Source organism: Manis pentadactyla, chromosome 3, assembly GCF_030020395.1.
Source record: "Manis pentadactyla isolate mManPen7 chromosome 3, mManPen7.hap1, whole genome shotgun sequence".
NCBI classification, from domain to species: domain Eukaryota; kingdom Metazoa; phylum Chordata; class Mammalia; order Pholidota; family Manidae; genus Manis; species Manis pentadactyla.
The window spans coordinates 101,617,030-101,641,128 of NC_080021.1; the positions used below are offsets into that span (position 1 = coordinate 101,617,030).

Here is a 24,099-nt window from a genome sequence, read left to right on the forward strand (position 1 = left end):
GGATAATAAAGGCATTTGAGTACAGCTCCTTTACCTGACTCCTTTACCAATGTCTGGCAGTTTCCCCATTCCCTATTTCCTGTAAATAATAGGCCCACAGGTAAGAAGAAATAAAACTTATTTGTGTTATTCTATCTTTTGGCCAGCAGTCTTTCTCTACTGTTCTATTATCTCTAATAGCTTTTAGTTGATTAGCTCTTCTAGGTATACAATCATAGACTTCTAATGGAATTCCTTTTAAAGTTCATTTCCTTTTTGTACTTTATTACATGGACAAGAAAATAAAAATCCCTACAAAACAGTCATTGTGGGAGCCACCCCATCCTTGCTGATCACTGCTGAAAAGACACTCACATCCATATTTGATCTGTCAGCAGAACCTGCTGCTCTTCCTTCAAAATACCTCCACAATCCCACCCCTTCTCACCATCTCTACTCACCACCCTGTTATCAGCCACCATCCTCTCTCACGTGGATTATTGCAACAGCCTTCTAAACACAACCCAAAAGAGCAGCCACTGCAATCTTTGTGAACTTAAGTCAGATATTGTCAGACTTGTGCTCAAGACCCTTCAAAGCCCTGAAAATTCCTTACAAAGCCCTGTATGGTCGGCCTCCTACCACTGTCTAACATACTTCTCTGCTCCTCATTAAATTCTTTCCAGCTACAGGAGTTGCTACTATTCCTTGAATAAATCAAATATGCTCTTGCCTCAGGGCCTTTGCACTTGCTGCTAAGGATGCCTGGAAAGCTCTTTCTGGGGTATTTGCATGGCTCACTCCCTCACCTCCTCCTGATGTTTGCTCAAGTGTCAGATTCTCAGTAAGGCCACCCCCGACTCCCCTACTTAAAATTACATCCCTTTTCCCTGTGCTTCCTAAACCTTCCCAGCTTCATTGTTCTCCACTGCACTTTTCACCATTTGACATTGTATATGTGTATTTATTTCTCATCTATCTCCTTCCCACCCACTGCCTTCAGAAAGCAAGGATTTCTGTCACTTTTGCTCATCTGTAACCTCAGCATTTGAAAGTAGGTACTTAGTAAATAATTGTAACTGAATGAAAGCACATCAGGTTGAGGGTGACTCACTCTGAATACATCTAAATCCACTATGATTTTTACCTGTGATATTAAGTGGGCCTTTTAAAAATCATATTGAAGAAGAATATTTTTATTCCTTCTTTTCACAGGTTTGATTAGGAACTGGCATTGAATTTTATTAAACACGTCATCATGCAGGTATAATTTTATATACTATGTCATCCTACAGAGGATGAATGCACTTCGGTAAACATTCTTCCCTTAAATGATTAAATTAATCTCTAGAGACATTCCTAAAAACATTGAATGTATTGTTCAACTGTGCTTATTCCCCTCTTATGGATACAAGGCCAATAGTTGATCCACAAGAGAGCAAAGAAGAGGAAATTCTAATGATTCAGCCAGCATGAAAAATAAACAAATTGAGAAGAAAATGCTCTGCCAACATATTTCAAACCGACCCTTGTGAATATGTCTTATTTGTGTATATAACATCGATTAATGACTGTGTCTGGGTTAGTTCATGGGAGTTCCAGTTATTAACAACTACTTCTATGCAGACAATGTTTCATAGTCATACTACATAGCTCCTGAGTTATAATTTATTTTATCCTCCTTGATTACCTGGCTCCTTTACCAATGTCTAGCAGTTTCCCTATTCCCTATTTCCTGTAAATAATAGGCCCACAGGTAAGAAGAAATAAAATGTATGTTTTAATTCTAATATCTGTATCTGGGATACCAGTACAGAGAAGTATTCAAATATTTTAATGAATAACTTAAATTAACCTTTGCCTTTCAGTGGTAATAAAAGTCTGGTGTTTATTACAATATAGGATTCAGAAAATTTGGTGCTGTTTATATGCTAGAAATGCTTAAAAATCAAATGAAATTTTAACTTAGTCAAAAATTCAAACTTTGTCAGTTTTAGGTAGTTTTGGTTCATTTCATGTCCATGCAATCTCTCACTACCCCAGATCAACATTATGGTCATAATTTGTTTCAAGTAAAAGAGGTATTCCCGACAGGTGGCATATAAATAGATTTATTTATCATCTTTTAAATATGCAATGGAAAATTGCCAATTAAAAGAGTGCTATGCCTGACAAACATGACCTCAGCCAGGTGATCAAGGTCAACATCAACAGTGATAAGCCATCCTGACAGCTGATACCCTGGATATGATGTAATGAAAGTGGCACTTTATTTCTGTGATCTTCCTCCAAAAATCCCTAACTCCAGTCTACTCAGGAGAGAGGCACCAGACGAATCCCACTTGAGAGACATTCCAAAAAACACCCAATCAGTGCTCCTGAAAACGGTTACAGTCATCGAAAACAAGGGAAGTCTAAAAAAACTGTCACAGCCAAGAGAAGCCTAAGGAGACATGACAACTAATATAATCTGGGATCATGCATAGGCACCTGGGACAGAAAAGGAACATGAGGTAAAGCTAAGGAAATCTGAATGATGTAAGGATTTTAGTTCAAATTATGCATCAATATTAATTAATTTTGGCAAAGGTATCATACTATATGATATTAATAATAGGGGCAACTATGTGGACTTTAAGAGAATTCTCTGTACAATCCTATTAATTTTTCTATAAATTTAAAACTTTTAAAATAAAAAGTTTATGCAAAAAAGTAGAATTGTGAACATAGCTAAAACTTGGCCCAAAGTATCAGCTGTCAGGATGGCTTATCACTGTTGATGTTGACCTTGATCACCTGGCTGAGGTCATGACCCCTGTGCAAAAATGAAAGTAACCTATCTTTATAAAAATCCAAACAAATAAGATAGCAACACTGGTTCTAACTAATAAATGGAATCATGTATAAAGAATAGATATGGATCCCACTTTAATAAAAATAGCAATCTATGATGAATATTTTTTCCAAAGTGATGATCTCTTTGTACAATATATGACTACTGGATTTTCATCTTTGTAAATCTTGATTTTATGCACTGTCTTTATTTAAAGCAATGCATACTTCCACAAACAGCAAACTACATAGTATATATCCAGAGGTACCCAACCAAAGATGATCCTAGGAAACAGGTATCAGCCAGCCAAGTAACAACCACAAAGACCAGAGAGCTCTGACCCTAAATACACAACTGAAAACAGCATTGGTGAAGAAGAAATTCCTGCAACTTGACAGCAAATGACAAATCCATCTCCATTCCACAGGAGCTAACGGGGTTGGACCCTAACAGGTGAACAAATAGAAGACATACAGCCTATGACATGAAGTCAGCATTCCTTACTCCTCAACCTGAGCTAATATCAAGACAGAAAAGTCAAGCAAAGACCTGAGAGCAAGGAAAGTTTTGGGTTTATAAATTCAGCATTGCTATTAAGGTTAGTAGACAATTCCAAACTGTAATTCTCTGTGTATTTTTTAGGGTTGATTTCTGACTTTCCCTTACAGTAAAATTGAGACCAAACATCCCCTAGCAATGTGATTTAATATAAAATATGGTACAAAGGAATGTGGGAATGAATCTCAGAAGTTATTTACAGAGGTCTAGCTACTATGATCCTGAGCAAATCCACCACTGACCTGTTATTTTTTTTAATGTTTTTATATTTTAAATATTTACTAATGTAAAGAGATAGCAATATCATGGAGAATATAGCCAATGGTTCTGTGACATCTTTCTATGTTGACAGACAGTAACTGCACTAGCTGGGGTGAGGATTTAATAATGTGTTGAACCACTGTGTTGTAAACTTGAGATAAATATAATGCTGTTATCAACTTTATTTCAATAAAAAAAGATAGCAATATTTAGCATTTCATTGGAATATAGTAAATATGATATTTCTATTAAAGTTCTCAGGAAGAAGTTTACTTAAGAATACTAAAAATATTAAAGGGGAAACTGGTTAATAAATTCACCATTTGTAATATAGCAAAGTTTTCCATTCCAGTATTTTAAAAAACAAAATTGTATGAACCATGTAATAAAGAAGCCAGAGGGAAATAAACCTAAAAATATAAATGATCCAAGAGAAAAAAATGTTATGTAACTCTCCTCATTCTCTCCTACGTTTTTTTACACTGTCTCATAAAATGTTTTCATTAAGTGCTTTATTTTTGTGTTTGCCACTTGTTAATCCCATCACATAAATTCCTGTCTTAATAATGATTTCTCCCAGGGCTGCATAGGGGCAGGCCCAGTGTTAATATAGAATTTAAATATTGTTTCTACTGGAGAAATAGTCAAACCAGCTGCAGGTAGCCAGCACCTCATTCCTCCTATTGGTTGCTAACAAGGGGTCCCTAGTGTAAGATAAATTCTAGCCGAAATAAGCAGGCGACGAGAGGCAACAAAGGGCCAGGCAGTTTATTTGAATGCAATTCCCGGGCGATGTTCCCCGGTCTGGCTAGTTACAGTCTGGGGAAGTCGCATAACTAGATAGGCTGGGAGTTTTTATAAGCACAGGGAGGGGAGGGGGAGGTGGGCCGTGCCAGGGGTATGTGGGGAATTTTTTATTGGCTCAGGGTCGGGTGATGGACAGCCAGAGGTCTCCTCCTTCCGGATGGAGGGGGTCTGCATCCGGGGTTTGTCGGCACGTCATGGGACTGGAATCCAGGAAGAGCTGTTCGTTCCTTCCCCATATGGCACAGAGCTACTTGGTGCTGTCTCTGCTCCGCCTGCATTGTCCTTGCCCTTCTCCCTCCAGTGCCTCCAACCTTACACCTAGGAGACCCCAAACCTGTCCCAATGCAAGAACAGACAGCTTTGTAATGAAAAAGAAAGTGATGGAGATATTTTCACTCCCTATTTTTGTTAGAATAAAATCTAAAAAAGAATGAATTACATAATGTCCAAAGGTAAATTCTCCCTTCCCCTACTATGTTTCCTCAATAGAAACATAAATGAACCCAATTAGACCCTTAAAAAAAAGGCAGAGAATGTTCAAATAAAATTAATACCAAGTGCCCAAAAGGTCAGTAATTCAATGGTAAATGTCAGGCACCACTAACCATTTATCATTAAATGGTCTTAACCATGCGGCTATATTAAATATTAGTGGTCCTATACACCATTTGTTCATACAGAATGAGAGAAAAATATACAAGTATTGGGAATTCAACTTTAATTACTTAGAGTTTTGTCCATTTGGCTCGTAGCTGCTGTTCGGGTTAGATGTTGAGTATATTGATAGAATGTGATTAAGATAAAGACTAATTTTACATAACATCTATCCATCTCTAACTTTCCATCAAAGTGACAAAACAGGTCTCATCATATCCCACTTATCTGCTCATTAGGGCCCTATAAAGCCATTCCCACACTCAGACTCCTTCTGGAGTTCTATAAAACAAGACTGGCCCTCCTTTAGAATCTACAGCCACAGGACCACCCAGTCTCCAAAGCCTATTCTAAACACTTGATTTACATACCAGGTGGTGCACTGCTTCTTCCCAGGAACGCCACAGCCCCTCTGGGTGCAGAGGGAACAAAAAAGCTCTGGGCGAGGGTGTCTGCCAGTCAGGTGGTGTATTTTCTCACTGCTCAGGACAAACCCTTGTTAGAGCCTGGGCCTGGAGACAGGGGTCTGGACTGCTGGGTCATCCATCCTGATGGGTATGGAAATCCAGTAGCATCCTTTTTGCTGCTGCAACAACCAATGCTGCGCTTCAGACCTCTTTATATTCCCAGGGCCAAACCCAACTCCTCAACCCAAATACAAAAAGGAACACTGGCCTGAAGTCCCAGAACCAGTGACATCCTGGTGGACTTCGGGCAATGCACTTATTAGGAACGTACTATGATTGATTTTTCTTTTTTGATTCACTCCCCTTTTTGTTGCTATGGGTTCCTATACTGACAGGGAAACTTTAGGGGCATAAACAGTGGGCAGCAGGTGAAGGTAGTTGGAGTCTCTTTAATGGAGTTGGAACCAGTGACCTGGAATGAAAACTACCTATAATGCTGCGTAACTTTCCCAGGTTCTTAGGTGATCAGTGCATTGATAACTTAGAGCAGGGATGATAAGTCTAAGAGGCAGAGCCAGCAAAGTGCCCTCAAACCCAATGCAAAAAGGTTGTGAAAGGAAGAAATGGGGCCCTGGAGCAAAAGGGAGGTAGTGGAGCAAACTGCCAACTCAGCAAGTCAAACTGCCTGCCAACACCCCCACTACTGGACTTGGAGGTTCAAACAACACAGTGAGGTTCCCACAGAAACCCATCTGAGAGGGCCAGCTTTCCAGGGTCAGGGCATGTGCTCACAAGTTTGTATTCCATTTGTGATTTTGTAAACAGGGCCAATACTATGCAAAGTGTGCTGAAGGTACTGTGTCTTCAGTGCTCTGGTTACTCTCTGACCCTTGGACTCCTTGTTACCCTAACAGGAAACAGCATCAGGACCCCTGCAGATGGCTCGTCACATGGGAACTCCTCACTCCTTCCTGAGCTCCCTCCTACACCATGGTGCTTATATCCTCTTAGAACACAGGCCTGCGTTGCCATGTATAGTTATTTATTAACACACCTGTGGAGCCCATCAAACTATATCCTTTGGCAGAACCAAGTCTACTGTACCTTTATGTTCCCCTGAATATATGGGTGCTCAATAAAGGTTTGCAAAATTATTAAACATGAAAAAATGGACAAACATAATTCACAGAATCATCTCTAATAGAATTCCAGTCCTGGTGACACCTGAATGTAGTAAAGCAGGACTTCTTTGTACCTAGTTTTTCTTGTGGGTCTTGTCAGCTTCTGCAGACATGCATAAATCTTCAAGCATTCTTGAAAGGTATGTAGGGACATAAACCAGAAAGAAACTGAAATCACTCTTTGCTTCCCAGAACATAAAACATAAACATAACTAATTTTCTATCTCTTTTAGATTGAAATTGACATTTTATTACTGATAATCTTAAATCACACTACAGTACTATTTATCTTCTCCCAATATGCACTTAAATTTTCTCAATTCAAGATATTTCTCAATTTTCCAGACTGACAAAATTATTACCAATTTTTTATGACAATAAACTCTTCCCAGATGAACTTTGCTTATCTTTGACATTATGCCCTTTTTTACTCTCACAATTCCCTTGTCAATATAGAGTCCTTATCTGTCACTATTAAATTATTATAGATGGTTTCAAATCCTTTTCTTCAAAAAACAAATTAGAGAACATTATACCTGTCTAAACATTAATAATGCAAATAGCATATTCAATGCAAAGAAGAGCTTTTATCAAATTTGCTTCTTCAACTTAAATATGAATAGGTTTTTGCTTATAATTAAGTTTTAACTAATGAACAAATTCTCTGCTTATACAAGCAGAGAGATGATAGATGATAGGTATGATAGACAGACATAAATGCACAGAAGTGTAAGACAGGGTGAACATGTAATTGAATTTATATTGTACATTCATATCCTATAAAGGCAAAATTCCAATCGATCTTGGAAAATTGTCTTATAGTTGACATGAAAAGAATGGAAGACCAAAAAGTTTATCAGAGACAAATTACCCAGCTGGAGAGAGACTTACATGAAGGGCTGGGGAGCGAACAGGTGCTAAGTTCTGGAACCAGATGAGTAAGTGATAACTAATGGGCACAGTGAGGGAAGTCAGAGCAAAGCAGTAAGTTTTAGTCTTAATTAGTTGACTAAGATCATTAAAGATCAGTGCCAGTGAAATGTAGGCATTCATTTATTGTAGATACTCTTTCATACATTTTTCCAGCAGTTTCAAGAGAAATACTCTTTATATATAATGACATACTCAATCATGGATAAATATATTTTTGCATACATAGAAACCCCTTAGAGTTTTTAGTAAATTATATTCATGACAATGATATATGCAGAAAGAGAGAGAATACTTACATTGTAGCTTTAGATCCATTCTGTCAAAAGATAAAGTGTTGTTACAAGACAACTAATTGAGAAATTGACTATATTTTGTATCTTTTTTTGTTTTTCTACTTAAGTTTTCTCACAACAGAATGATGTATTTTCCCACCACTCCACCATTTGAGAAGCTAGTCTAAGGCTTTTGAATGCCAGAAATCAAGACTTATCTTGCCTGGGAGGAGTTAACAGATTTTGATTTCAAAACTATAGGCTACCAAGGTAAGAGAGATGACTTGTCCAGAAAAGAAGAGCTCTGATGATTGGAAGAGAGGGAACTGGCCCAACTCAGTCTTGATTCCTCAGGACGGGAAGGAAGGAAAGAGGGAAAACAAAGGGATAGTGTTTTGCACAAATGGTGGGAACTTGCCCTCTGTCCCCAGGCAGCTCCATGGAGATGGGATGACTGGGAGGCTAGACATAAGGCCACAGCTTTATCAACTGCAGCAAGGATCTCCTCTGGCCAAGCCCATGGTCAGGAGAAAAGCTCCCTGCAGCTCTCCCAATGCACCTGGCTAGACAGGAGGACAGCAAAGACACCATGTAGCAGATGTAGCCATGGTGACAGTAGTGTAGTTTATCATGGTGCTTTGGTTGTGAGCAAGGAAAACAACACTGGTAATTGAACAGAGTAAAGGCTACCTCACAGAGTCAAGGAGAAAACTGGAAAACCATGCCTCTTGGAAAGACAGAAATAAGGGCAATTCAGGAGCTCCAGACGACTGGCAGTGTCCATTCTCCTTGGGGCTCCACTGTTGGGATGCTTTCGTTCCACCTGTTTTCTGTCTAGGTGTCCAGTACTTGGCTCCAATTAAACCTCCCAGAAAATTGGGTTGGTGGGTTCAATGTCCACTCATTGGCCAAGGAAGGGCAGGGCACTTGGTTGACAATCACTCCAAGCTGTATAAAACTGAGGGGAGTCATTTCCCAACTGAACGTGAGGAAATGTTTGCTAAAAGAAGAGGGCATGCCAGTAAAACCACAGCTGTCTACTAGGTATAGGGCCCACGAAGAGCAAAGGAAAAGGCCCTTCCAGTTTTTCCAATAGTCCCATAGAGTTAGGGTTTTTATATGACCCAGTGTCACACAGGGGAGCTGCCTAATGTTTGACATTTGCTTTGTGATCTACTATAATAATGGCATCTTGAGCTAGTTCTCTCTTGATTTAGAAAAATAAAGCAATGAGACATTTCTTGCACTCAAGCACAAGGGGGTAAATTCATTCCTATTATAGTTGTTGGAGATTTTGTTTCTCCACATCCACTCTGTGCCCTTCATTACTGTCCCAGGAGGCTGACCTACATAGGCTGCATATGGGTTCCCTTGCCCTCTGGTTTCCGACTGGGTTGGATCAATGAGAGGCTGGAGGGCAGAGGAGTATGAGGTTAGGGTGTTTCCCCCCAAGTCTCTTCTGTCTGGGGCCATGAACTAGCTGCATCTCTGAACTGAATGTCACAGCTTTGGTCAGGCAGCCCTCACCTTGTTCTTGAACAACCACTCTCCCCAGGTTCTCAACCTCCCACCCTTTGCACCTTCAGGGGAGATAACAGCTTCAAGTCACCAAAGGGTACTTCACAATACCTATATACCTCTCCCCTCCACTTTATAAAAAGTTCCTTTAATTAACTCTCTGCAATTATTCCACTGGCACAGTCCATCTGTTTCCTGCAGGACCCTGATTGATACACATAGCAAAAACAAATTCAAGTTGAGGAATTAGGAAAGCAATAGCCATTGTGACTCAGTCAATCATACCCTGTTGTCAAATACAAGTGCTGGTGCCTCCTTCTCCCAAGATTAAAAATGATTTGAGTGGCTGCAACACCAAATTTATATCTGACAAAGAGCTTAGGAAAGATCACAGAGAAGCTTCCAGTGCAGCTTGCTCTTCAGGACAGCAGGGGAGCTGACTGTCATGGGAGCCTGTGAAAATCCACTCCTCACCTCCCACCAAAGTAACACAAACACAGGGACGGCTCATCTACCATTTTCACCCTCAAAGAGAAGAGGCAAGATGGCAGGTGGCTTAGGCAGCACTGCAACCTCATGCTTTTCCTCACCAGATCACCTGGGGCCATTGTCAGAGGCCGTCTGAACACCATTGGCTGACGTGAGCTGTGATCTCAGGTTTGTGCCCCGGTTGCCACAATGGAAGAGTGGTTAGACCACACACAGTACATATGTGTGAGTGTGCACTGGCAGCACTTAACAGCATGTGTTGTTGATCCTATTTCAAAACACCAGTCAGCTGCAGTAGGGGAGAGAAAAATATATTGTTGATCAGAGGTAGATTTCAAAGCAGGCCATGTGATGCTATTGTTAGACAGAGCCACAGCCCCTCCCCGGAATAGAACTGTGAGAACAAAGCAATAGCAAAGGGATGTGGTGCTTACAGGGTTCAAGAACTACCTTCTGCAGCTAACATGTTGGGAGGACAGACCAACTGTCTGGTAGTTTCTCCTGTGGACTGTGAAATGGCAGAGCGTTTTAAACCAGGGTGCTAATGTTACCTTCACAAAGAAAAGGGCAGGATAGAGCTCAGTCTCAAAACCCCAGACCCCAGAGGACAAGGAGCGAGAGGTAGGCAGAGTTAACAATATGCCCAAAGAAGAAACTATGGGCAAGTTCTGAGATAGGACTCTAGAGCCTGGAGTCATCATCCCAAGTGCCCTAGTTTGGGAGTCCCAAGAAGCAGATCCTGAGTCTGGGATCCTAAAGTCTCTCTGAATTGACCGGAGGGTTTCCTCTTTCTGACAGTGGCCAAAGCTGTAAGGAAATGCCCTCCCACCTCCAGCAGATGCTACAGGCTTATTCACTCAACATCCACTCCTGCTTCTTCATGTGCCTTCCTGCATTACAAAGACTCCACTGCCCAAAACTGCATTTCTCTGACTCTCCTGCATATACAGGTATGGGGTTAGGACTTCAACATATCATTTGGTGGGGGACACAATCCAACCTACAGAAGTCCTATTTCCCATTTGAAAGGAGGACTGAAGTTCACTCCAGATTCTTACTGTGGTAATGGCTATGTAGGTTGGTGGCTGCTGAGTTAATTGAAAAAACATTTCAACTTTCACTCAATAGAATGTGTCTAGCATCTCAATTCATACTTTTGCTGCCTCTGAAACTCAGAGCTTCAACAGCCCCTATGGGATACAAGAAGCCTATACTGAAAACTAAAAATATGCTATTAAGAGAAAATAAAGAAAAATTAAACAGATCCAGGGGCATGCAATGTTCCTGGACTATAGGACTGATTATAAACCTTTCAGTTTTTCCCCAAATGCATCTATAGATTTAATACAAACCAAATCAAATTCGCAGAATTTTTTCCCCTCTTTTTATAAAATGGACAAGCAGATCCTAAAATTCTTATGAAAATACAAAAGGCCAAAAAGAGCAAAGTCAATCCTGAAGTAGATGGACAAACTGCAGAACTTCCACCTCTAGATATCAGGACCTACTATAAAGCTGTGGTAATTAGGACAATGTAAGAATAAAAGACCCAAATATAGACAAATGGATCAATGGAATGAAAGAGAGAATCCAAACAGAGCTCATGTACACACTGCTATGAGAACATCCTCATGACCTGGTGTAGGCAAAGATTTCTTAACTAGGACACAAAAGACACTGAACTTAAAATGAAAAATGATAGATTGGATTTTATTAAAATTAAAAAATTCTGTTCATCCGAAGTCACTATTAAGAGAGTGAAAAGACAATTCACAGAGTGGAAGGTTATTTGCAATACAGATAACTGTCAAAAGACTCATATCCAGAAAATCTAAAGAATTCCTAGTAATCAATAAAAAAAAGACAGATAACCTAACAGAAAACTAGCGAAAGACAGAACCCAGAGTTTAAAAGAGAATTCCCAAATGGCTGTCAATGTACTGAAAGTGTCACCATCACTAGTCATCGGGGCAATGCAAATTAAAGCTACACTGTGATATCACTGCACACTGCACACTTACCAGAGTTAGTGAGACAAAACAGACAGACAATATCAAGTATCAGTAAGGATTTGGAGTACGTGGAACCCTTAAGTACCAATGGAGACAATGTGAATCATACAGCCACTCTGGTCTGTCATAATATCTAGTAAAGCTGAACATATGCAAACATTTCTGGGATGCTAGTAATTCTGGACCTTGATCTAGGTGTTTACTTCATGAAAATTCGTGAGCTGCTTGCTTTGCTATGTGCATTTTCTTCATGAATATTCCTTCCAATATGTTTGCAGGTTTTTTTTCTTTAATAGCCCTCTAGACACTGCTAAGCAGAAGCACCTAAACTTGGAGGATCTGCCTGAATCTAGGTCATTAGGACCCTGGAGCCTAGAGTCATCATCCAGGTGTCCTAGTTTGGGAGTCCTGAGAAGCAGATCTTGAGTCTGGGAAATCTAAGAAGAGAAGAAAGCCCAGGGAACATTGATAGAGAAAAGGGAAATGAAACAGAGAAGGAAAGAAGGTCAACAGAGGACACATTATCAAACCACCAACAGCAAGCAAAGCTCAGCCCCATCGAGTACTCGGAGACAGTATGGGGCAAGACAACCCATGTTTTCACACCAATCCCCCATCTGTCATGGTTTCTGAGATGCTCCCTGGGCCATTAACTCTCCAGCACCATGACTTGCTCTGAAAGGAGGCTGGGTGTGCTCCCAAGCCCAGAAAGAAGTTTCTGGGCAGTCCGTAAGCAGCCTTTGGTGTGTAGAGGAACACCAAGCGATATACATGCTTCATGAGGAATGTGTACTTCAGTATAGCATTGATATCACTCAGATCCACTCACACCACATATTAAGTTCACTGTATCCTTAAGATGGTAGACACTCACAATTAAAAATAAAAAAGGGTTGCAATGGGAGTATTAGTGGGATAAGCTACAACCTCACTGCAGTTGGGTGTCAAAGCTAATTGATTTTAATCTTCTCTCCCATCTACCATCCATTCTAGAGTCTTCTCATCCTTTATCAGTATTTATTCTGCCCCAGTTTACATGCATGGAGCACAACCCAGACCTTCATACCTACAGGGATCCAAGTCCCCAGGTACCATGCCCTGGTAAGACTGCAGTTGTTGCCATTGTCTTTTTCAGTAATCACCAATTATTGGAGCACCAAGAAATGCCTGTGACTCTGGGTTCCAGACATACCATTCCCTATTCCATTATGTAGGAACAACCCTGTCTCCTCATGATAACCAGGATCAACTACCACTAGTATAGTAACTCTTTTGTCTGCGGGACTACTAGCAGGAGGAGTCCAAATTGATCAGGAAGTAGCCGCACCTTTTGATTTATTGGTATCCTTTCCAAGTGTTTCCTAGAAGATCCTCACCCCCAAGAGATCCTCAAGTAGTGGGAACAGGAAGGACAACTCCTTAGGGGGTCACTGGGATTGACAGTGAGAAAGGGGCCACTCTATATCCACTCCTGACTGCCAGACCCATGTATTCTACCTCTCAGGGACATAGCATCATATAAGTGCCATTGATTCAAGGTACATACTACATCTTGAATGAGAGCACCCCAAACCTGCAGAGTGTCATCTAGAAGCTGGCAACTTAGCTGCCACTTCAAGGGGCCATCCCAAAACTTGTGCTGGCAATTCTGGCAGATTCAACAGGCAGGACCAATGGATTCTGGGTCACCTCCTTTGAAATAAAGTTGATCCCTTGGTCTAAGGTTATTCAATATCTCAAAACAATAAATCAGGTACCATATGAGCCCTTGGAGAAATATACTACCTGAAGCAACATAGGCAGAAAAGTCAAACCCATATAGAGGACATATATATATATCCATGGCAATCCAGAGTGATGACTGTGTTCTTCAAAAATACCAATGTCATAAAGGACAAAGAAAGGTTCTGGGAATGTTCTAGATGAAGGGAAAATAAAGAGACATGATAAGTGCAATGCCTGATTTTAGACAGGACCCTATAGGGAAATAAACTATAAAGGATATTATTGGGATAATTCAGAAGGTTGGAACTAGAATACAGACGGTAGAGTAGATGAAAGAATTTAATCTATGTGAAATCTAGTAAGGTGAACTGTACAGGTTTTCAGAGATCATTTTTATTCTTAGCAAACATATACTGAAGTATTTCAGCGTACATGACCATGATAAACGCAACCTACTCTCAAATGATTCAGAGAAAAAATAATATTATGAGATTCAAGATGGCATGAAAGGTGAGATGGAGAACTCCTCTCCAAACCACAAATGGCATGAAAATATAGTTAATACAACTAACCCTAAAACAGCAACAGGAAAGAAGGCTGCACCAGACTGCATACAGACCTCACAGAGCAGACCTCGCAAATAGGGTAATGTACCAAAGCCTTGATCTGGCGGGACCGAAGCCCTTCCCACATCCCAGCTCACCAGCGAGAGGAAGAGAAACGTAGCAGAGAGGGGGTAGAAGCCTGGGACTGCTAAACACCTAGCCCTGGAGATCTGCTTTGCAAGCAGAAACCTACATTGTGTGGTGCTCTGGAGGTTGGGGAGCTGGGACAGGCAGAGTGCTTGAGAGACTGAGATTCTGGACATTTGTGGAGGATGGGGATCCACATCCAGCTGCTCTGGACAAAGGAAAGGCAGAGGGTCTGAGAGGCTTCCTATCAGAGAGAGACCTGCTGAAGGGGCAGGGTTTGCAATGAGCTTGCTGCGTGGGAGAAGGGAGAGGTGGACAGAGTTGTCTGGGCACGCTCTGCCCAGCAGGTTGGGAACTGTGAGGAGCTTCAGGCACTCCACCCCCTAGCTGTATACTCAGCTCCAAGGTCCCTCACTGTGAAATGCAGCCTGCTGAGCCTTCATCCTGGACTGATGGCACCAGCTCACAAACTGGTGGTCAATGTACTGATGTCAGGCCAGCAAGAAGGAGGCCCCGCCTACAAAAGCTAGGGATGCTAAGCACAGAGGTTTACACCTGTGTGCTTGGCCCACTGGCTCTGATACTGGAGACAGGCACCACAGATGGGAATCAGGAAACAGATCTTCCCTCCCCCCAGGCACAAGCTCTGCTCCCCTACGACCCCCAACCTCACTCTGGAGGCTGAGCAGCTCCAGACACTGGAGCTTCTGGGAACTAGTGGGCACCAAACAGAAATGTGAAATGTCAAAAGAACATGGTTCAGACCAAAAATCTCACAAACCCCAGCAAAAGGGACAAATGAAACTGAACTCACCAATCTTCCTAAAAGAGAGTTCAAAATAAAAATCATAAACATGCTTATGGAGGTACAGAAAAATATTCAAGAACCCAGGAATGAATTTAAGATGGAGATTCAATCATTAAGGAATTCCATAGCTGAAATGAAACAAACAATGGAGGAATTTAAAAGCAGATTAGATGTAGTAGAAGAGACGATAAATGGAATAGAAATTAGAGAAGGGGAATACAAAGAAGCTGAGGCACAGAGAGAAAAAAGAATCCTAAGAATGAAAGACTATAGAGAGAACTGTGTGACCTATCCAAACAGAACAATATTCATGTTATAAGGGTACCAGAAGAAGAAGGCAGAGAAAAAAGGATAGAAAGTATCATTGAGGAGGTAATTGCTGAAAACTTCCCCACTCTCAGGAAGGAGATACTCCCTCAAGCCATGGAGATGCACAGATCTCCCAACAAAAGGGACCCAAGGAAGACAACATCAAGACATATAATAATTAAAATGGCAAAGATCAAGGATAAAGACAGACTTTTAAAAGAAGCTAGAGAGAGAAAAAAGATCACAAACAAAGGAAAACCCATCAGGCTATCATCATATTTCTCAACAGAAACCTTACAGGCCAGAATGGAGTGGCATGATATATTTAATGTAATGAAGCAAAAGGGCCTTGAACCAAGAATACTCTACCTGGCAAGGTTATCATTTAAATTTGAAGGAGGGGTTAAACAATTTTCAGATTAGCAAAAACTGAGAGAATTTACCTCCCACAAACCACCCCTGCAGTGCATTTTGGAGAGACTCCTATAGATGGAAGTATTCCTAAGGTTAAATAGTTGTCACCCAAGGGATAGACAAAGAGTGCAGAATATGATTCATAACAGAAAAGAATAGAGGAGGAAAAAAAAAAGACTCTTTAGGTTGTATTTGTAATAGCATAGGAACTGAGTTAAATTATACTGTTAGATAGTAAGGGAATTAGCCTGGAACCTTTGGTAACCATGAATTCAAAGCCCCCAATGGCAATAAGAACATACCTATGGATAATCACCCTAAATGGAAATGATCTGGATGCACCAATCAAAAGACGTAGTCACTGAATGGATAAAAAAACAAGACCCATCTATATGCCGACTACGAGAGACTCACTTCAAATTCAAAGATATACACAGACTGAAAGTAAAGGGATGAAAAAAGATATTTCTTGCAAATAATAGGGATAAAAAAGCAGGAGTTACAGTACTTGTATCAGACAAATTAGACTTCAAAACAAAGAAGGTCACAAGAGACAAAGAAGGACATTACATAAAGATAAAGGGTCAGCCCAACAAGAGGATATACATATTATAAATATCCTTATACCCAACACAGGATCACCTACATATGTGAAACAAATACTAACAGAATTAAAGGGGGAAATAGAATGCAATGCATTCATTTTAGGAGACCTCAACACACCACTCTCTCCAAAGGACAGATCCACCAGACAGAAAATAAGTCAGGAGACAGAGGCATTGAACAACACAGTAGAACAGAGGGACCTAACAGACATCTACAGGACACTCCATCCAAAAGCAGCAGGATACACATTCTTCTCAAGTGAACATGGAACATTTTCCAGAATAGACCATATACTAGGCCACAAAAAGAGCCTCAGTAAATTCAAAAAGATTGAAATTGTACCAACCAGCTTCTCAGACCACAAAGGTATGAAACTAGAAATAAATTACACAAAGAAAATGAAAAAGCCCACAAACACATGGAGGCTTAATAACATGCTCCTAAATAATCAATGGATCAATGACCAAATTAAAACAGAGATCAAGCAATATATGGAGACAAATGACAACAATAATTCAACAATGCAAAATCTGTGGGATGCAGCAAAGGCCGTGCTACAAGGGAAATATATTGCAATACAGGCCAACCTCAGGAAAGAGGAACAATCCCAAATGAACGGTCTAACCTCACAATTTGTGAAACTATAAAAGGAAGAACAAATGAGGCCCAAAGTCAGTAGAAGGAGGGACATAATAAAGATTAAAGCAGAAATAAATAAAATTGAGAAGAATAAAATAATAGAAATAATCAATGAAAGCAAGAGCTGGTTCTTCAAGAAAATAAACAAAATAAATAAACCCCTAGCCAGACTTACCAAGAAAAAAAGAGAGACTACACACATAAACAGAATCAGAAATGAGAAAGGAAAAATCACTATGGACACCACAGAAATACAAAGAATTATGAGAGAATACTGTGAAAAATTATATGGTAACAAACTGGATAACTGACAAGAAATGGACAACTTTGTAGGAAAATACAACCTTCCAAGGTTGACCAAGGAAGAAACAGAAAATATGAATAGACCAATTACAAGCAAAGAAATTGAACTGCTAATCAAAAAACTACATAAGAACAAAATCTGTTCCAGATGGTTTCACTGCTGAATTTTATCACACATTGAATGAAGACCTAATACTCATCCTCCTTAAAGTTTTCCAAAAAGTAGGAGAGGAGGGAATAGTCCCAAACTCATTCTATGAGGCCAGCATCACTCTAATATCAAAACCAGGCACAGACACCACAAAAAAAGAAAACTACAGACCAATATCCCTGATGAACATTGATGCAAAAATACTCAACAAAATATTAGCAAACTGAAATAAAAAATACATCAAAAAGATCATACATCATGATCAAGTGTGATTCATCCCAGGGATGCAAGGATGGTGCAACATTTGAAAATCCATCAACATCATCTACTACATCAACAAAATGAGGAACAAAAACCACATGATCGTATCAAGAGATGCTCAAAAAGCATTCAACAAAATTGAACATCCATTCATGATAAAAACTCTCAACAAAATGGGTATAGAGGGCAAGTACCTTAACATAATAAAGGCCATATATGACAAACCCACAGCGAACATCATACTTAACAGCGAGAAGCTGCTTCTCCCTAAGACTGGGAACAAGACAAGAATGCCCACTCTCCCCATTATTATTCAACATAGTTCTAGAAGTCCTATCCACAGCAATCAGACAACACAAAGAGATAAAAGGCAACCAGATTAGTAAAAGAAGAAGTCAAACTGTCCCTGTTTGCAGATGACATGATATTGTACATAAAAAACACTAAAGAATCCACTCCAAAACTACTAGATTTAATATCTGAATTCAGTAAAGTTGCAGGATACAAAATTAATACACAGAAATCTGTTGCATTCCTATACACTAACAATGAACTAGCAGAAAGAGAAATTAGGAAAGCAATTCCATTCACAATTGCACCAAAAAGAGTAAAATACCTAGGAATAAACCTAACCAGGGAAGTGAAAAACCTATACCCTGAAAACTACAAGACACTCATGAGAGAAATTAAAGAAGAAACCAATAAATGGAAGCATATCCTGTGCTCCTGGGTAGGAAGAATTAATATTGTCAAAATGGTCATCCTGCCTAAAGCAATCTACAGATACAATGCAATCCCTATCAAAATACCAACAGCACTCTTCAATTAACTAGAGGAAATAGTTCAAAAATTCGTATGGAACCACAAAAGAGACCAAATAGCCAAAGCAATCCTGAGAAGGAAGAATAATGCTGGGGGAATTATGCTCCCTGACTTGAAGCTCTACTACAAAGCCACAATAATCAAGACAATTTGGTACTGGCACAAGAAGAGATCCACAGACCAGTGGAACAAACTAGATAGCCCAGATATAAACCCAAGCATATATGGTCAATTAATATACAATAAAGGAGCCATGGACATACAACGGGGAAATGACAGCCTCTTCAACAGCTGGTGTTGGCAAAACTGGACAGCTACATGCAAGAGAATGAAACTGGATTATTGTCTAACCCCACACACAAATGTAAACTCAAAATGAATGAAAGACCTGAATGTAAGTCATGAAACCATAAAACTCTTAGAAAAAAACATAAGCAAAAATCTCCTGAATATAAGCATGATCAACTTCTTCATGAACGTATCTCCCCAGGGAAGGGAAACAAGAGCAAAAATGAACAAGTGGGACTATATCAAGCTGAAAAGCTTCTGTACAGCAAAGGACACCACCAACAGAACAAAAAGACATCCTACAGTATGGGAGAATATATTCATAAATGACATTTCCGATAAGGGGTTGACATTCCAAATATATAAAGAGCTCATGCACCTCAACAAACAAAAAGCAAATAATCCAATTAAAAAATGGGCAGAGGATCTGAACAGACTCTTCTCCAAATAAGAAATTCAGATGGCCAACAGGGACATGAAAAGATGCTCCACACTGCTAATCATCAGAGAAATGCAAATTAAAATGACAATGAGATATCACCTCACACCAGTTAGGATGGCCACCATCCAAAAGACAAACAGCAACATATGTTGGCAAGGATGTGGAGAAAGGGGAACCCTCCTACACTGCTGGTGGGAATGTAATTTAGTTCAACCATTGTGGAAAGTAGTATGGAGGTTCCTCAAAAAGCTCAAAATAGAAATACCATTGGACTCAGGAATTCCACTCTTAGGAATTTCCCCTAAGAATGCAGGAGTCCAGTTTGAAAAAGACATACGCACCCCTATGTTTATTGCAGCACTATTTATATAGCCAAGAAATTGAAGCAATCTAAGTGTCCATCAGTAGATGAATGGATAAAGAAGATGTGGTGCATACACATAATGGAATATTATTCAGCCATAAGAAGAAAACAAATCCTACCATTTGCAACAACATGGATGGAGCTAGAGGGTATTATGCTCAGTGAAATAAGGCAGGTGGAGAAAGACAAGTATCAAATGATTTCACTCATCTGTGGAGTATAAGAAGAAAAAACTGAAGAAACAAAACTGCAGCAGACTCACAGAACCTAAGAATGAACTAACAGTTAGCAAAGGGAAAGGGACTGGGGAGGATGGGTGGGAAGGGAGGGACAAAGGGACAAAAGGGGCATTACGTTTAACACACATAATGTAGTGGGGGGCAGGGCACAAAGAAGGCAGTATAACACAGAGAAGACAAGTAATGATTCTATAGCATCTTACTACGCTGATGGACAGTGACTGTAATGGGGTATGTGGTGGGTACTTGATAATGGGGGGAGTCTAGTAACCTTATGTTGTTCAAGTAATTGTACATTAAAGATACCAAAATAAAAAATAACAATAATAATATTATGAATACAGAGACAGACAGAGACAGGGCAAATGTTAGCAAAAAATAGGTGAATCTGAGAAAAGAATATGCAGGTGTTCTCTGTACTTTTTCTTGCATCTATTCTGTAAGTATTCAATTATTTCCAAATAAAAATAAGTTAAGTTCCAAGGTGATTTAGTAAACAAACACTCACAGAGAACTGACTATGTACCACGCCTCGGGGATACGAGTGTGACAAGACCTGACTGCTGTCTTTCTGGAGGCTGAGTCTTAGAGCGCAGGGAGCAACAGCTGTGAGCTGGGACAGTGGGTCTCAATTAACTTTGCGTTCATTTAGGGCCAAAATTTCTCCTTAACCTGTAGCAATGGACAATATCCCCTCCCATTTTATCAACTTCTTACTGGCCCAACCTCCCGGTGAATGGCCCCTATAGCACCTTACTATGTGAATGCAGCCTCCCACATGCCAGAACCCCGTTGAACTCCAAACGGGAGGGCTTGGCACAAAGGACCCAAAGTTGGAGCCCTAGTTTGAGATCCACAGTCCAGTAGAGCCTCTCCTGCCCACTTTCCTTCCAGGCAGCCCAGAAACTACACTGCTGAAGTAACAGGGGGAAAATGATTCACCCCAGAATGTCAAAGGTCTCTGGAGGCTGAGCTGTCTGCAGGAAGGCTGACCTCCCCGATCTGGGTCACTGATCTGGCTTGCTAGCAACACTTCCCTCGCCTTCCCTATCTCAGTCACGAGAGAAAGAAATGCTCTAAGCTCCCACTCAGCTCAGCTGCACCCTCAGGAGGAGCCATCTCTCCAGGCCGGAGTAATTGGATTTGTCTTTATTGCAGTCGTTACCACGAGGTTATTGGAAGCCAGATAAATCAACACATTCTGACTGGCTATGTCCACCTCCATCTTAGGGCGAGTGTTTTACAACCAATTCTCTGAAATTATGTGCCCCAGTCACAACTCAAAAAAAAGAAACCTTTCTCTCCATGCACTAGCTGTGGGCCAATGAGAAGTAGGATGAACTTGAAATAGGTGTTTTTCCAAAAGGTCTGTTTTAAAATGGGGTTCATCACAATCATTCTGTTGATACTGAACTTCTCTCTTGGATTTAAATTGTCATTTACTTTGCAGATATGCAGATTGTTCTAAAGGGAGGCTCAGCCCTTTCTTAGTGCAGTGTTGGGGATGGGGGATGGGTGGGGGGCAGGGAGCAACTCTCCTCTCCACTGGCTGCCTGGCCTGTAGGTTGACTTCAAAGCCATCTGGATCTCACAGGGTCTTGTCAGGGTCCAGGGAGCCTGAGCTCTGCAAGATTTCATTGCCATCTGTTGCTTTCCTTGTAGAAGGTAAATTTCTGTACCACCCTTATTTGGTACAATACATTATGGTCCTTTGCTACTGTCAAATATTTCAGACTTCTACTTCCCCATCTCCCACTCACAGTTTAACTCTTCAAGATCAAGGTAAACCTTTATGCAGGAAAATATAAGCACACTCGTTAAGTGTACTCATGAAAACATGTTTTTCCTCCTTTAAATCCAAGACCTACTAAATTCTGCCAAATTTCATGTGGATTAGGGTTATACCTCCTCTTTGTCAGTGTTTCTGGGAGAAATGTGTTTCTGGGGGAAGTGAGCATCTGAATTGGTACATTAAGTAAAGAAGATCACCCTTCCCAACATAGGTGGGCCTCCAATCCACTGGGGGGTCTGAATAGAACAAACAGGAAAAGGAAGGGCAAACACACACACACACACTCTCTCTCTCTTTCTCTCTCTGCTTGAACTGGAATGTCCATCTTCACCTGCCCTGGGACACTGGAGCTCCTGGTTCTTGGCCCTTCAGACTCTGGGATTTGCATCAGTGCCACTCCCCCACTCCTCCTTTCAGCCTTTGGCCTCAAATTGGGTGTTACCCCAATTGGCTCCCCTCATTCTCAGGCCTTCAGACTCAGACTGAATTACACCACTGGCTTTCCTGGGTCTCCAACTTGCAGATGGCATATTATGGATCTTTTCAGCCTCCATAATCATGTGAGCCAATTCCCAGAATAAATCTCCCCTTGTATATCGATATGTGTCCTATTGGTTCTGTTTCTCTGGAGGACCCTGACTAATACACCTGGACAGACAGCCACTAGTGAAAGTCTACTGACTGCCCTGCTTTCGGTGATGGCTGATTCCTCCGCTGTTCTTCATTCAGGCCCCCCCAGTCTGTGGGAGGCCAGAAGCATGGCTTCTGAACAGCCCCCCACCACAGTGACTGTCACAGTGCTCCTGCTTCTGGTTCTACCACTGCCACCACTGGACAACACCACTTCGCACACTAAAAATATCTGAGGGCTCCAGAAAGCTTTTATATATGGATTTTATCTGTCAATATTTTCCATGATAGAACATAAAACTGAGAGATTTTTTAAAATATTAGTTGCATATTAGTTTATTTGAAATAATAAAACTAATATTTAAAAAATGAATAAATCAATTAAAAAATGGGCAGAGGACTTGAATAAACATTTTTCCATAGAAGACATAGAGATGGCCAACAGAAACATGAAAAGATGCTCAACATTGCTAATCATCAGAGAAACACAAACCAAAAGCACAATATCAACTCATGCCCGTCAGACTGGCTATTACCTAAAAGACAAACAATAACAAGTGTTGGTAAGAATGTGAAGAAAGGGAACCCACATGAACTGTGCGTGGAAATGTCAACTTGTGCAGCCACAGTGGAAAACAGTAGGGAGGGTCCTCAAAAATTATAAATGGAACTACCATATGACCAACAATTCCACTTCCAGATATTTAGCAAAAGAAGATGAAAACACCAATCTGAAGAGATATATACACCCTCTATGTTCACTGCAGCATTATTTACAATAACCAAAATATGGAAGCAACCTAAGTGTTCATCAACAGATAAATGGATGAAGAAGTGGTACATATATACAAGGGAATACTAGTCAGTCATAAAAAAAGGAATATTGTCATCTGTGATAACATGAATGGACTTAAGGGTATTGTGCTAAGTGAAATAAGTCAGAAAAGGATAAATACTGTATGATTTCACTTATATATGGAATCTAAAAACAAAACAAATGAACAAACAAAACAGAAACAGACTCAGACACAGGAAACATCTGTGGGTTCCAGAACAGTTTCAGAACCCTTGAAGAACATGCCATCACCCACAGCAAGTATTCCAGGTTCCCTAGAATAGCATTCAAGGCTCCACCACTATGTCCTCAGCCTCATCACCTCCCTCCACATCCACAACCATAATCCCCACCCAATGGTAATCTCCACCTGCTGTGTATAAACCAGTCTCTCTTCCTGGCATGCTCACCTCACCTTTTTCATTTGTGTTTTCTCTTCCAGAAAGCTTTCTCCAATGCCCTACATGCTCTTTTTGTGTGACCCTGCACCAGCATGCACAGGTACAGCTGCAACGTAATGAAAAGACTACACTCACCCAGATCGTCTAATTGGTAAAGAGCTGCAATCCAAGGACCACCAAGTCCCTCCAACCCAACCACCCTAAGCTCCCCTCCCCCATGTGGCCTTCTCAGCCAAGGCATGGCTAGACAGGAGTGAAAGAGGTGATGAGGTGACCTGGTGACAATTCTGGCACCTTGGAAGGCAAAGTCCCTGGCAGGAGTCCATACGGTCCCAAGAATGTAGCCACAGTGCCAGCCATCACCTCCACCTGTCCAACATGAGAACCACAACCTCCACAGCACACCTTAGGGGTTGATATATATTTGGGCCAGCACCCTGTCCCTAGCTCCTTATGCTTGGCACTATCCAGCCA

General features: G+C 40.7%; 1 long non-coding RNA gene across 1 annotated transcript; it reads right to left on the reverse strand.

The window, feature by feature from the left end:
- Positions 1-4,475: 4,475 nt before the first annotated feature.
- On the reverse strand, positions 4,476-7,116 carry LOC130683165 (uncharacterized). Its single transcript, XR_008996778.1, has 3 exons — positions 6,755-7,116; positions 5,464-5,737; positions 4,476-4,772 (listed from the first exon to the last, which is right to left on the reverse strand). It is a non-coding gene; the product is annotated as an uncharacterized LOC130683165 (long non-coding RNA).
- Positions 7,117-24,099: the final 16,983 nt, after the last annotated feature.